General features: G+C 51.3%; 1 protein-coding gene across 1 annotated transcript in view; it reads left to right on the plus strand.

The window, feature by feature from the left end:
• nrxn3a (neurexin 3a) overlaps nucleotides 1-10,967 on the plus strand; it is a 159,821-nt gene that overhangs the window by 114,439 nt on the left and 34,415 nt on the right. The gene's annotated exons all lie outside the window — the stretch shown is intronic.

The following is a 10,967-nucleotide window of genomic DNA, read 5'->3' on the forward strand; positions in this document are numbered from 1 at the left end:
AATTGGTCATTTTCAATCCACGACTGTTTGTGGGACATTGCTGTGCGCAATTGGCTGCCGCGTCCGCCCACAAGTATACAGTCAATTCACTTTACAGTGTGTCCTGTGAAGCGCTTCGGGACGTCCTCCCGACGTGAAAAAAGCGCTATATCAAATGCGAGGGTTATTATTATTATTATTATTTTCTCGAGCCCGAGGTGGAGCCTGGTTGGGGCTGTGTGGCTGCTCTCTGGCTTGATGTGTTGCTATCCCGTCACCTAATCCCTGTGTACAAGCTATAAGCCTATTGATGTTCTGTGTGACACTATCTGCCAATTGCATTTGCTCTGATAGTGCTGACAGCAGCTGTGCCAAACTCTCTCAGAATGAGACTCCCTTTACATTGTCTCTCACTGTCCCGTCATCCCCCGCCGTCTCTCTCTCTCTCTCTCTCTCACTCGCTCTCTCACGCTCTCTTTCACTCTCTCCCCCTCGCTCTCACTCTCTCCCCCTCGCTCGCTCGCTCACTCACACGCACACACACTCACTAACACGCTCTCACACCCCCTCTCTCTCTTTCGCACTCTCAAGCTCTCTCAAATTCTCGCTTTCTCACTCAACTTCATTCTCACTCTCACATTCTTACACTCACATTCTCACTCTCACATTCTCGCGCTCACACACTCACATTCTCACTCACACACTCTCACTCTCTCACACACTTTCATAATCTCAATCTCTCACACACTCACATTCTCACTCTCTCACACACACTCTCACATTCTCACTCTCACACACACTCACATTCTCACTCTCTCACACACACTCTCGCATTTTCACTCTCACACACACTCACATTCTCACTCTCACACACACTCTCACTCTCTCTCACACACTCTCACATTCTCACTCCCACATTCTCACTCTCACATTCTCACTCTCTCACACACACTCTCACATTCTCACTCTCTCACACACTCTCCCACATTCTCACTCTCACACATACTCTCACATTCTCACTCTCTCACATTCTCACTCTCTCTCACACACTCTCACATTCTCTCTCCCACATTCTCACTCTCACATTCTCACTCTCACACACACACTCACATTCTCACTCACACACACACTCACATTCTCACTCTCACACACACTCTCACATTCTCACTCTCACACACACACTCACATTCTCACTCACACACACACTCACATTCTCACTCTCACACACACTCTCACATTCTCACTCTCTCACACACACTCTCACTTTCTCACTCTCACACACACTCTCACATTCTCACTCTCACACACACTCTCACATTCTCACTCCCGCATTCTCACTCTCACACACACTCTCACATTCTCACTCTCACACACACTCTCACATTCTCACTCTCACATTCTCACTCTCACACACACTCTCACATTCTCACTCTCTCACATTCTCACTCCCGCATTCTCACTCTCTCACACGCTCTCCTTCACAAGCTTTTTTCTCTCTCAGTTTCTCTTCCTTTCTCGCACTGGGGAACGAGCAAATGAACACAACACAATACAAAATTACATTTGTACACCGCCTTTCACGAATGGGATTGGAGTGGAGATCATCAGTGTGCCGGGTGTGTTTGAGAGGAGAGAATTGTTCTGGGATGGGGGGGGGACGGGGAGTGAGGGTGTCTGTGTGTTTGCCGCCAGAGACGACAGCACATTTGCGCCGAGCGAGCGAGACTTCGGTGATCTATTGAGAGCTGGTGGCCATCTCACTGGGAGCAATTTATGAATCATTCCTGAAATTCCCTCAGCTCTCACCTCGTTCCTGCATCGCAGGTGTAGGGCGAGCGAGGGAGAGAGAGCAAGGTACTGTGGTAGCATCTTTTGTGGAGTCCTGTAGCTCAGTGGTTATAGCGCTCGCCTCGCAAGCGAGAGGACCCGGGTTTGATTCCCCCGGGTGGGAGAAATATTGGGCAAGTTTCCTTGCTCCACTCCGCCTCTGTTTACCAGCAGTAAGTCGGAAACCCGGTTGCTAGTCGATTGAGAACAGTATTTCGCGCACAAAATCCACAGTCACTCCACTTTACAGTACATTGTGTGAAGCGCTTTGAGACGTCTCAATGACGTGGTAAGGTGCGATGTCAAATGCAAGGATTATTATTTATTATAGTAATTAAGGCTGCTCATTGTTGGAAAAGAGAAGGGGAAGTTTCTCCTGATGTCCTGGCCGATAATCTCTTTCCCCCCCCACCCCACACACACACACCCCCAAGGTAAAATTGTGGATCGCTGCTGTGCACAAATTATTAGCCCACAGTCACTACAGTCACTTCCCATCAATATAGGCTATATATAGTCTATATAGTCTGATGTATAATCTAATTGTGTGTGTGTTGGGAGGGCAGAGGGCACATCAAATGTAACGTTACAGTCACCAGAGCTCCTGCGTACAATTTCCCCCCCCCACACCACCACTCACCCACATACACACGCACACACACACTCTCCCTCCCTCCTCCCCACACGCACACGCACACGCTGCCCCCTCCCCTCCCCCATCCCCTCCCCCCCCCACCCCACACACACACACACACACGCGCGCGCGCTCCCCCTCCACGCGGACAGGACAGCTCTTGGTACCCAGCTCGGCAGTGAGGAGACACAGTAACGCGAGCCGGGTCGCTGGGCTGAGCTGACAAATGAGTGCGTGTCTGCAGCGAGGCTCCTCTGGGCACCGCTCGCCCCAATGGAAACGCTTCCCTTTTAGATTTTCTCTTGGCCTCGGCGGCGTTGGTGAGATTGCGGCTGATTTATGGCAGCCCAGGAACAATGGAGGCCCCAACAGGATGACATGGTGATGGAGTGTCTTATTCTCCACTTCCATTCCCAATTTCCTCTCTCCCCTCTCTCACTCGCTCCGCTCCTCTCCTCCTCGCCTGCGCCCGGCTCGTCACTTTCAGCGCTGCGTGTTTTTTGTTTTTTTTTCCCCATTAATAGCCCGTGACCCAACTTATCATCTCCACAATCGACCGCTCCAAACTTTCTGCTCCTTATTGCTGAAAAATCTTTTATACGTTCCCTCCCTCCGGAGGGACACCTCTGTACAGTCTAATATTAACAGCGACACCTCCGTAACCCCTTCACTCTCCGGCACCTCCATACCTCTCCGACCGCCTCACTCCCCAATCCACCACCCGACTGCCATCAGCCTCCTGCTCATCCCTCACCATCGGAGGTCGCGCTTTGAGCCCCAAAATCCTGGAACGCTTTCTCTCAATCCCTCCGCCTTGTCCCCTCTCTCCCCTTTTTCCAAGCCTTCGACCGTGCTTACAGTCACCTCCCCACCTCCCCCCCCCCAGCTCGGAATCACACCGTTAAGCACTCTGAGATGCTACGCTCGTGGAGGCAAGTTGTTATTGTATATAGTCTTGATATTAGCAGTGACACCTCTATGGAGTCTGATATTAACAGTGATTAATAAGGGCGGTGATAAAGATATGTGAATGTGGAGAGAGGAGAGAGCTGAGTGTAAGTCAGGTGTGGGGCCTGGGGGGACCATTCAGCTCGTCTGCGGGAATCACACAACCTTCTGACATCCGGGGAAGAGACAAGAAACAGCCGGGGTGTGAGTGAGAGACTGTCTCTCTGTCACTCTGTGTCGTTCCGTGTTGGTCAGTGGGCGTGTGATGGTCAGTGTGTGTGTGATGGTCAGTGTATGTGTGATGGTCAGTGTGCGTGTGATGGTCAGTGCGTGTATGATGGTCAGTGTGCGCGTGTAATGGTCAGTGTATGTGTGATGGTCAGTGCGTGCGTGTGATGGTCAGTGCGTGTGTGATGGTCAGTGTGTGTGTGATGTCAGTGTGTGTGTGTTGGTCAGTGTGTGTGATGGTCAGTGTGCGCGTGCGATGGTCAGTGCGTGCGTGTGATGGTCAGTGTGCGCGTGCGATGGTCAGTGCGTGCGTGTGATGGTCAGTGTGTGTGTGATGGTCAGTGCGTGTGTGATGGTCAGTGTGTGTGTGATGGTCAGTGTGGCTTTTGGCTGAACCCTCCCTTTGGAGTAGGGAGATCAGAGTGAAGGATTAATGATCTGTTTGATTAAACCAGAAGCTGAGCTGGTTCCCGTTGTCTATCTCTTGTCACCTCATCAGGTCAGATTAAAACCTAACGTCAGGCGAGACTCAATTGTCAGAATTTCTATTCTTTGTGGTGACGGACAGCTTAATCTCCTGTCTCTCTCCCCCCCCCCCCCCCACCCCAGTGTGAGGGCACCAAATCTGGATCATCATCTGGATGTAGCTCAGTAGTCAGAGCACTCACCTCTCAAGCGAGAGGACCTGGGTTTGAAACGTTGGGAAATTTTCCTTCCTCCACACGCCTCTGTTTACCTAGAAGTGAGTAGGAACCCGGTTGTGAGTCGATCGGCGGATTGCTTTTCCAGGGGTAACAATCCCTTCCAAAAAAAAGTGGTCACTCAATCCACGACTGTTTGTGGGACGCCGCTGTGCGCAATTTTGCCGCCCCGTTTGTCGCCCACAAATTATACAGTCGATTCACTTTACGGTGTATTCTGTGAAGGGCTTTGAGACGTGTCAAAGACGTGATAAAGTGCTGTATCAAATGCAAGAATTATTATTATTAGCCAGCGGTCAGCCTGGCTCAGACAGTGGTAGCGCTCTCTCTCCCTCGCCTCTGACTCAGAAGGTTGTGGGTTCAAATCCTACTGGGAATCACACAGTCTGAGATGACACTCCAGCTCAGAGCTGGGGGTGGGGGGGGGGGTGTTGCGTTGTCAGAGGTGCCGTCCTGCGGATGAGATGTTAAACCGAGGTCCTGTCTCTACCTGTTCAGGTGGACGTTAAAAATCCCACGGCTGGGATTCAGCCAAAAGCCACACTGACCATCACACACACACACTGACCATTTCTCTGCCGGTGTCCTGGCCGACAAGCTCTCTGGGTAAAACCTCTCTGGGTTAAAACAGCTCATTCACTCCGAGACTGTTTGTGGGGATGTCGCTGTGCGCAAATTGGCTACTGCGTTAGCCCACAAAACAACGAGCGCAAAATTACTTTTGCACAGCGCCTGTCACGTCAGGAGGACTTCCCAAGGAGCTGGACGGTCATGTGTTTTGGACCCGAGCTGGGGTTCGGGATTGGGGAGGGTGGAGGGCGGGGGGGGGGGGTTGGGGGGGGAAGCAGGGAGATCGAAAGCACGGTCGAAGAGGAGGGTCTTGAGACGGGTCTCGAAGGAGGCAAGGGATATTCATTCTAACAAGTACAGCGCCATCGTGGATATGAAACCAGGGCAGATATCAGGTCTGCGTGTGAGTGAGTGCGTGTGGGAGGAGGGTATGCACACACATCTCTCTCTCTCTCTCTCGCGCGCTCTAATACTGTACCTCACTGGGCGGGGAAGAAGAAAATTCCACCCAAGTTCAGATTTACTCTATTGATGTAGCATTTGTTGTCAGGCTAAGTGTCTTTTAAGAACCTGCAGGACACACAGCGTCAGAGTTAGGAATGAGTTCAGAGTGAAGTGTATATATATATATAAAAATAATAACATGGTCACTCAATTCACAACTGTTTGTGGGGACGCTGCTGTGCGCAGTTGGCTGCCGCGTTTGGCCCACGAAACATACAGTCAATTCGCTTTACTGTACATCCTGTGAAGCGCTTTGAGACGTCTCGAAGACGTGATAAGGCGCTGTATCAAATGCGAGGATTATTATTATGAAACTATGAAACTGCACGTGTCTGTGTCCGCGTATCTATGTGTATCTGCGCGGGTGCGTGTTTGTCTGTCTTTGTCGGCGCGCGTGTGGTTGTATGTGTGTATGTGTGTGTTTTGCGGACACGCTGTTTTGCGACGAGGAAAGGATGTAAGACTGTGAACAGTGATGGGTCGGTCTGTGTCCCTCTCACTCTGTCCACCACATCTCTACTCTCTCTGTGTCTCTCCCTCTCCCTCTCTCTCCTGTCTCCCTGTGGAGCATTACATTTTTCATTGATTTGCATTTTCTAGTGTCACAGATCCATTTTATATTTTGCCTCATCTCCCTCCCCTCCCTGCCTCCCTCCCTGCCTGCCTCTCCTGCCTCCCCTCCCTCCCTCCCTCCCTCCCTGCCTGCCTCTCTCCCTCCCTCCCTCCCTGCCTGCCTCCCCTCCCTCCCTCCCTCCCGTCCCTCCCTGCCTCCCTCCCTCCCTCCCCTCCCTGCCTGCCTCCCCCTCCCTCCCTCCCTCCCTCCCGTCCGTCCCTCCCTGCCTCCCTGCCTGCCTCCGCTCCCTCCTCCCCTCCCTGCCTCTCCACCCTCTCCTCCCAGGGGCCTCCCCGCCTACCTCCCCTCCCTGCCTCCCCTACCCTCCCTGCCTGCCTTCCCTCCCCTTCTGCCTCCCTGCCTCCCTGCCTCCCTGCCTCCCTGCCTCCCTCCCTCCCCGCCTCCCTGCCTCCCCTCCCTGCCCGCCTCCCTGCCTCCCCTCCCTCCCTGCCTCCCTCTCCTTCTGCCTCCCTGCCTCCCCTCCCTGCCTCCCTGCCTCCCCTCCCTGCCCGCCTCCCTGCCTCCCCTCCCTCCGCCTTCCCTGCCTCCCCTCCCTCCCTGCCTCCCCTCCCTGCTCCCTCCCTGCCTCCCTCCCTCCCCCTCCCTGCCTCCCCTCCCTCCCTGCCTCCCTCCTCCCTGCCTCCCCCTCCCTGGCCCCCTCCCTGCCCGCCCCTCCCTCCCTCCCCTCCTATCCCATTCCCCACCCATCCACACCTCCCCCCCCCCCCCACCCCCGAACCTGGGTCACACCAACAGGGAAACGCATGCTTGTCACCACGGGTCAAATATATCGTAGTTCCCCGGAGAGATCCCAAAAGGTTTGTGTGCAACATGGAAGGATCATGGAGTCTTGTAGCTCAGTGGTTAGAGCACTCGCCCCATAAGTGAGAGGGCTTGGGTTTGATTCTTGGTTGGGCGAAACGTTGGGCAAGTCTCCTTGTTCTTCCTTACACACACCGCTGTTTAATTAGCAGTAAGTAGGAATCTGGGGGTAATAATCCCTTAAAAAAAAAGTAGTTACTCAATCCAAGACTGTTTGTGGGCAATTGTCTGCCGCCTTTCACCCCAAAAATATACCGTCACTCCACTGTATAGTATACTCCGTGAAGCGCTGTGAGACGTTAGCGCTATATCATATGCAGAGAACGCGTTTAAACTGGTGCAATATCGTGGACAGTTCATCATATCAGTGTTGATGTGGAAGTGGCTTTACAGCAGCTGTCAGCCACTGGATTCCGAGTCGGGAGGTTGTGGGTTCGAGCCCCCAAGTCAGAGACTTTGAGCTCATAGTTTCGTCTGATGCTCCAGCACAGCGCTGCTGGGTGGAGGGGGGTGAGTGGGGGAGCACCGCATTGACAGACGGGTGTTAAAGATCTCCCGCAAGACACGATCGGGAAAAGAGAAGGGAGTGTCTCTGTCTCTCCCGGCGTTCCGGCCGATAATCCCTCAGATGAAATTGGTCGCTCACTTCACGGCTGTTCGTGGGACGTCACTGTGCGCTCGAAAATTATGGCGAAACCCTTCGCGGTTTTTCAAGCGTTGCTCGAGGAAAGGGATTTTGGGAAAATATAGACGCTTAAATAATTAAAAAGCTCGTTGCTGTCAGCGGCAGACATTTTGAAGGGACGTCAGATGCACAGTGACATCTCTGACTGTACGTCTGAGATCTCACTTCCTCTGCTGAATAATGGATGGAGAGAGAGCGAGAGAGAGAGAGAGCGGGCGTGCTGGTCGGCAATGGAGAAACATGTGGTGAAATAGACCAAAAAATATCTGACTCTGGGTGCGCTGGGACAAACTAGTCAACTAGTTAGCGAACTAAACTAAACGTAACTAACTATAATAATCCTATAATCTTGCATTTAATATAGCGCCTTATCACGTCGTAGAGACGTCTCAATGCGATTCACCGGATGCACTGTAAAGAGAATTGACTGTTTTGTGGGTGAAACGCGGCAGCCAATTGCGCACAGCAGCGTCCCCACAAACAGTCGTGGATCGACTGATCAAATTATTAATTCATTTGATTTTTTATTTCTTTGAAGGGATTATTACCCCCGGAAAAGCGATCCGCCAATCGACCAACAACCGGTTCCACATTATTATTATTATTATTACTATTAAATGACTAACTGCTGTGTGCCGTTGGCTGCCGCATTTCGCTCACAAAACACTCAGTCACTAGACTTTACAGTATATCCTGTGAAGAGCTTTGAGATGTCTCGAAGACGCGATAAGGCGCTATATCAAATGCAAGGATTATTATTATTATAACTAGTCCTCGCAGTGCCTATAACATCAAATCATCTCAGAGGGTTCTCACGGGGCACTCCTGTCGCTGGGGTGCAGACGGGATGAATTCTTGGCCACTTCAGGCTTGGAACGACCTTTTTTCGATTAGGACAGCTCTTTTCAAAGAGCCGGCATAGGCAGGATGGGCCGAATGGCCTCCTGTGCTGTATAATTCTATGGTTAAGATAAGACTGGGCCTCGGCCAGGGGGTAAATTGTCCTCCTCCCCACCCTACCCGAAACTGATGTTCAGACCCAGCACCCGCCGGGAGGTCCCAGGTGGCCTTTTATTAAGTGAAAAGCACGTAATTGAGATGCGAGGAGAGGATTAAAATGGAGGGTAAATAATTAATAGCTGAAATTTAATGAGGCGGAGACCGCAGGACAAAATGTGACATTGACTTCGAAGCTTGACAAGGGGGAGAGTTCAGCTCAATAGCCACCTCCTAATATAATAATAATAATAATCAATAACAGAATCAGAGAATATTACAGCACAGAAGGAGGCCATTCGGCCCATCGTGCCTGTACCGGCTCTTTGGAAGTCCCACACCCCCGCTCTTTCCTCAAATCCTTGCAAATATTTCCCGTTCGAGTACCTTTAATCCCAATTCCCTCTTGAAGTTGTTATGGAATCTGTTTGCACCAGCCTTTTAGGCCGTGTATTCCAGCCCGTAACAACTCTCTGTGTCAAAAAAGTCTCCTTATCTCCCCTCTGGTTCTTTTGCCAATTATCTTAAATCTGTGTCCTCTGGTTGTTCCTCTACTCTATCACAACCCCTCATAATTTTGAACTCCTCTATTAATTCTCCCCTTAATCTTCTCTAAGAAGAACAATTACAGCTTCTCTAGTCTCCGCACGTAACTAAAGTCCTTCATCCCTGGCACCAGGTAACACTCCTTATGTTTCATACAGCTGCGTTCACATCAGGAGGACGTCTCAAAGCCCTTCACAGGATTCATTATTGTAGTGACCGTGCGTTTTGTAGACAGCTCAGGTCATGCGCACAGCGACGTCCCGCAGACAGCCGTGAAGCGAGTGAGCGATTCTATCTGGCGGATTGTTGGCCAGGACAATCCCCTCAGATAAAATCAGCCGTGGGCAAGACAGGCGCCTTACAGTAAAATCCTGTGAAGCGCTTCGAGACGTCCTCCTGACGGCGATAAGGCTCTGTATCTAATGTAAGGATTCTTATTATTGTACGGCTGTTATTCCCACGAGTGGCCAACCACCGATCCGCGCGCTCCCTCCCTCGTCCTCACCCACCCTCTCGCGTCACCTCTTTAAGAGTGACAGGCAGTAAGTGAGCAACTGATTGGGATTGAGACAATTGACTGGCGGCCACAGATATAAAGACATAAAGACTTCTTTTCAAAGACTATCATTCTCACCTTCATCTTGGCTCCCCGGCTCACGGCCTCCTGGGCCTTGTTGACACTAAATTGCTTTGTCCGAGGATTTTGGATGCGGGAGACGAAATCGGAATGACATGGACATAGACCGCGTTTATTCAGCCCAGGGCGACCCGCTTTTTTTCCCCTCGACCTTTTGTGAGGCTTACACATCTGAAGAGAATATGCTCTTAAGGCTGACACTGAGGGGGCGCAATCCAGGGGTCAGGAGTTGGGGGGTAATCCTCCGATTCCACCTCTCGTCAATGGCCAGTCATCACCTAACAACAATCACCTCATAATAATAATATTCCTTGCATTTGATGCAGCACCTTATCACCTTATCGAATCCGTCTCAAAGCGCTTCACAGGGTGTACCGTAACGTGGAGTGACTGTATATTTTGTGGGCGAAACACGGCAGTCAGTGACATGGTTCCTGGTCTGGTGGTTGTTTTGTGGTGTTTAGAATCATAGAATTATACAGCACAAAAGGAGGCCATTCAGCCCATCATGTCTGTGCCGGCTCTTTGAAAATCAATCCCACACCCCCGCTCTCTCCCCGTAGCCCCGCAAACTTGTCCTCCCCAAATAATTATCTACTTCTCTCTTAAAAGTTGTTATCAAATCGGCTTCCCCACCTTTCAGGCAATGCAGTCCAGATCCCAACAACTCGCTGTGTGAAAACATTTCCCCTCACCTCCCCTCTGTTTCTTTGAACTACTATTTTAAATCGGTGTCCTCGGGTCACCGACCCACCCGCCAGTGGGAATAGTTTCTCCTCGTTCACCCTATCGAATCCCCTCATAATTTTGAAACTTCTATTAAGTCTCCTCTTAACCGTCTGTGCTCCAAGGAGAGTAGTCCTAACCTCTCTCGCCTCTCCTGGTTGTTGTTTTTAGTTGTTTCGCTTGTTGTTTTAGTGTTGTCGTTGTTGTTGTAGTCGTGTGGTTTTTTTGTTGTGGACTCCTGTGTTTTGCACTGTTGCAGACTGCCCTCGAATCCCCTTTAATCTCCCCTCAAGAGCCACACAGCCGGACTGAGGCACACCAGCCTCACAGATGGGTAGATAGATAGCTGCGTGTGTGTTTGTGTGTGTGTGAGGCTGTTAATCAGACCGAGAGACAGCGAGAGACAGTCAGCACACACATCAGGGCAGACACACTATCACAGCGTCCCAGCCTATCTCACCTCATCGATCTGCACAGCTCTGCACGGCCAGACTCCGCAGTGGGTGATTTATTTGACTGAATTAGCGTCAGCGCTCTATGATCTTCATACT

Source organism: Callorhinchus milii, unplaced genomic scaffold, assembly GCF_018977255.1.
Source record: "Callorhinchus milii isolate IMCB2004 unplaced genomic scaffold, IMCB_Cmil_1.0 Scaffold9, whole genome shotgun sequence".
NCBI lineage: Eukaryota > Metazoa > Chordata > Chondrichthyes > Chimaeriformes > Callorhinchidae > Callorhinchus > Callorhinchus milii.